The sequence below is a fragment of the Chelonoidis abingdonii genome, chromosome 1, assembly GCF_003597395.2.
Source record: "Chelonoidis abingdonii isolate Lonesome George chromosome 1, CheloAbing_2.0, whole genome shotgun sequence".
Lineage (NCBI taxonomy): Eukaryota > Metazoa > Chordata > Testudines > Testudinidae > Chelonoidis > Chelonoidis abingdonii.
The window spans coordinates 195127403-195132073 of NC_133769.1; the positions used below are offsets into that span (position 1 = coordinate 195127403).

General features: G+C 47.3%; 1 pseudogene; it reads left to right on the forward strand.

Annotated features, from left to right (window-relative positions):
* Positions 1–653: 653 nt before the first annotated feature.
* LOC142046263 (uncharacterized) lies at positions 654–2316 on the forward strand (annotated as a pseudogene).
* The last annotated feature ends 2355 nt before the right edge of the window (positions 2317–4671 follow it).

The following is a 4671-nucleotide window of genomic DNA, read 5'->3' on the forward strand; positions in this document are numbered from 1 at the left end:
TGAAGTGTTCGAAGTGCAGCCCCAGAATGATATCCTGTCCTTCAGTAAAACCATTATCATATTCATTGAGAGAAGTGAAGTGAAGGTCACAGTTGCATTTGAGGTAAAGGTTATACTCATCACAATTTCTTTGAATCATTTACAAGACTGCCTTAATACCAGAGAGAACTCTTCCTTGGTATTTTTATATCCCTTGTACAGTAAAGCTTATTTCCCAACTTAAAATGATAACAGAACTAAGGAAAGCTGAGTACAGAATTTCTGGGAGAACAAAAGCTTAGGCCTGGTCTACATTACAATTTTAGCAGCATTACCTCGATTTAGGCCTGGACCGGTCCACACGACAAAGCTCTTTTTTACAACTTAAAGGACTCTTTAAATCGATTTCTTTACTCCACCTCTGATGAGGGGATTAGCGCTGAAATTGGCTTTGCCAGGTCGAATTTGGGGTAGTATGGTTGCAATTTGACAGTATTGGTCTCCGGGAGCTATCCCAGAGTGCTTCATTGTGATCACTCTGGACAACACTCTCAACTCAGATGCACTGGCCAGGCAGACAGGAAAAGGCCCTCGAACTTTTGAATTTTATTTCCTGTTTGGCCAGCATGGCAAGGTGCAGGTGAGTGCAGATCTCATCAGCACAGGTAACCATGATGGAGTCCCAGGATCGCAAAAGAGCTACAGCATGAACCGAACGGGAGGTATGGGATCTTCTTACCATATGGGGAGATGAATCCATGCTAGCTGAACTCCATTTCAGTAAACAAAATGCCAAAACATTAGAAAAATCTCAAAGGGCATGAAGGACAGAGGCCATAACAGGGATGCACAGCAGTGCCATGTGAAAATTAAGGTGCTAAGGCAAGCCTACCACAAAACCAGAGAGGCAAGTGGAAGGTCCAGGGCAAAGCCTCAGACATGCTGCTTCTACGCTGTGCTGCGTGCCATGCTAGGGGGCGCAGCCACCACTACCCCAGCCCTGTGCTTTGACTCCGTCAATGGAGAATCACGCAACAAGAAAGCAGGTTTGGGGGTCAAGGAAGATGATGACAAAGAGATTGAAGATAGCTCACAGCAGGAAGCGGAGAAACCGGTTTCCCCGACAGCCAAGATGTTTCTTATCCTGACCTGGAACCAGTACCCCCCAAACCCACCTAAGGTGGACTCACGGACCTTGTAGGCGGAGAAGGGACCTCTGGTGAGGGTACCTTTGTAAATATTACACATGGTTTAAAAGCAAGTGTGTTTAATGATTAATTTGCCCTGGCATTCATGGCCAGTACAGCTACTGCAAAAGTCTGTTAATGTGTATGGGGATGGAGTGGAAATCTGGTGTTTGCTGGCATTCAGACAACATCCATTCCTTATCTCTCTTTGTGTTATCCTCAGGAGAGTGATATCATTCATGGTCACCTGGTTGAAATAAGGTGCCTTTATTGAGGGGACAGTCAGAGGTGCCCATTCCTGCTCTGCTGTTTGGCTGTGGCTGAACAGAAATGTTCCCCACTGTTAGCCACACGGTGGGGGGAGGGGAGAAGTGATCATCCCACAGAATAGCGTGGTGGGGGGGTATTATTTGGGTTTGTGCTGCATGCTAACCTGCAAATCGCAGCCCCTCCTTTTAAATTGCAAACCCATTTTAAACGGTCAACCCAATGGCCGCTTGGTATGGGAAATGAGGGCGCTGCTGTTTGAAACCATTCCCACATGTTATGAGCGTTAAAGAAGCCAAAAGACTGTGGCTTAGCATGGCTACCTGCAAGCCAAATGCTGTTGCCTGGCCTGCATGTGTCTCTGCCACACCACCAGGCCCTCAGTATAAGAGGCAAAATGCTACCTTGGAACAAAAGCACATTTGTTGTGAAATGTGAACAGAAAGTTTTAACGGGAAAGAATGATCATATTGTTCTCTAAAATGTGTCTTTTTCACCACCAATCTCCCTTTTCCCCCACCAGCTGCAAATGTTTCTCCTTCGCAGAGGCTAGCAAATATTAGAAGGTGAAAAAAACACACTCAGGATGAGATATTCTCAGAGCTGCTGCTATCCTCCCACACTGACAGAGTACAGCAGAATGCGTTGAGGCAAACGATGTCAGAGTGCAAGAAAGCACAACAGGAACGTGAGGAGAGGTGGAGGGCTGAAGAGGATAGGTGGTGTCAGCTTGCTGACAGAAGGCAAGAATCGATGCACCAACTGCTTAAGCATGAAACTGATATGCTCCAGTGTATAGTTGAGCTGCAGGGAAGGCAGCAGGAGCACAGACCGCCGCTACAGCCCCTGTGTAACCAACTGCCCTCCTCCCCAAGTTCCATAGCTTCCTCACCCAGACATCCAAGAATGCGAAGGGGGGGCCTCCAGAGGATTGCCCAAGCAACGGAAGGCTGGACTTCAATAAGTTTTTAAGTTTTAAATTGTGGTGTGGCCTTGTCCTTTCCTACTCTCCCACCCCACCCTGTGCTTCCCTCTGCCCCTACCCCTTCCGGGCTACCTTGGCAGTTATCCCCCTATTTGTGTGATGAATTAATAAACAATGCATGAATGTGAAGCAACAATGACTTTATTGCCTCTGCAAGGTGTGATCAAAGGGGAGAGGAGAGGGTGTTTAGCTTACAGGGATAGGCTGGGTCCCCAAGGATAACTATAGGCATTTCAACATCCCCAATGGTTATTTTCTGGTCTGGGAAGAAAGTCCCTTCCTGCAGCTTTTGAAACAGATCAGAGTTCCTGCAGATGTGAGTGTTATATACCTTTCCCTGCCATCCCACATTGATGTTGGTGAAACATCTTCTGTGAGCCACCAGTGCTTGCAGCACCATTGAAAAGTACCCCTTTCAGTTTATATACTCACTGGCTTGGTGCTCCAGTGCCAAGAAGGGATATGGGTTCCATCTATCGTCTCACCACAGTTAGGTAATCCTATTGCAGCAAAGCCATCGACTATGACCTGCACATTTCCCAGAGTCACTACTCTTGATATCAGCAGATCTTTTATTGCGTGGGCTACTTGGATCACAGCAGCCCCCACAGTAGATTTTCCTACTCCAAATTGATGCTCGACTGACCGATAGCTGTCTGGCATTGCAAGCTTCCAGAGAGCTATCGCCACTCGCTTCTCAACTGTAAGGGCTGTTCTCATCTTGATATTCTGGTGCCTCAGGGCAGGGGAAAGCAAGTCACAAAGTTAAACGAAAGTGTCCTTACACCTGCAAAAGTTTCGCAGCCACTGGGAAACATCCCAGACTTGCAACACTATGCAGTCCCACCAGTCTATGCTTGTTTCCTGGGCCCAGATTCGGTGTTCCACAGCATGAACCTGCCCCATTAACACCATGATGTGCACATTGCCAGGGCCTGTACTTTGCAAGAAGTCTATGTCCATGTCTATGTCCTCATCAGTCTCATCAGCATGCTACTGTCGCCTCCTCGCCTGGTTTTGCTTTGGCAAGTTCTGGTTCTACATATACTCCAGGATACTGCGTATAGTGTTTACAGTGCTCATAATTGCCACGGTGATCTAAGCAGTCTCCATGATTCCAGTGCTATAGCATCTGGGCTGAAAAAAGGTGTGAAATGATTGTCTCCTCTGATGGAGAGAGGGGTGACTGATGACATGGCTTACAGGGAATTACAGCCCACAAAGGGAGTGGCTTTGCATCAAGGAGAAACATAAACAACTGTCACATACAGAATGACCCCCTCAAGGATTGAACTCAAAACCCTGGGTTTAGCAGGCTGTTGATTTCACGGAGGGGGGGAGGAAGCAAATGAATACAAAACAGATTGGGTCTCTTTCTTGTTTTGATCCACTCCATCTATCTTTTACATCTTTAGGGTGGCAGCAGACGGTACAGTTTGACTGCTAGCCATCGTCAGCTCCTGGGTGCTCGGAAGAAGGAGTCTGCTCAGGCACCCATGACTGACCTTACCGAGTTCGGTTAAAAGAGCACCCAGGAATACGATGACAACTGCTACCAATCATATGCACCATCTGGTGCCAAAGGCAAGGAGTTGCTGCTGTGTAGCAAAGCAGTCCCACGTCTGCCAGTTGCCCAGGTGCCCCTCACTGAGGTCGGTTAAAAGAGCACCCAGGAATATGAAGATGATGACTACCAGTCATAACACACTGCTGCCAAAAGACAATGAGCTGCCGGTGTGTAACAATGCAGTATCATGTCTGCCAGCACCCAGGACACTTACTGTGACTGTCAGCTCTGTGGGCTCCACGCTTTCTCTGGTATGGCGTCTGCAAAGGTAACCCAGGAAAAAAGGCATGAAATGATTGTCTGACGTTGCTTCACGGAGGTGGGGGGGGGGGCTGACGACATTTATCCAGAACCACTCATGACATTATTTTTTCCCCATCAAGCATTGGGATCTGTTAAGGTTCCTTCCCTACTCTGAACTTTAGGGTACAGATGTGGGGACCTGCATGAACACTTCTAAGCTTAATTACCAGCTTAGGTCTGGTATCGTTGGCACCAACCCCAAGCACTACCTTTTTCCCTGGGTAGTCTTGAGGGACTTCACCAATTCCCTGATGAACACAGATCCAAACCCCTTGGATCTTAAAACAAGGAGAAATAATTAAAGAAAAGAAAGGTAAAAGAAAATCCTTTGGGAGAGATTAGCACAGCAGCTACCCTCACAGACAACAGATTCCAAACACAGA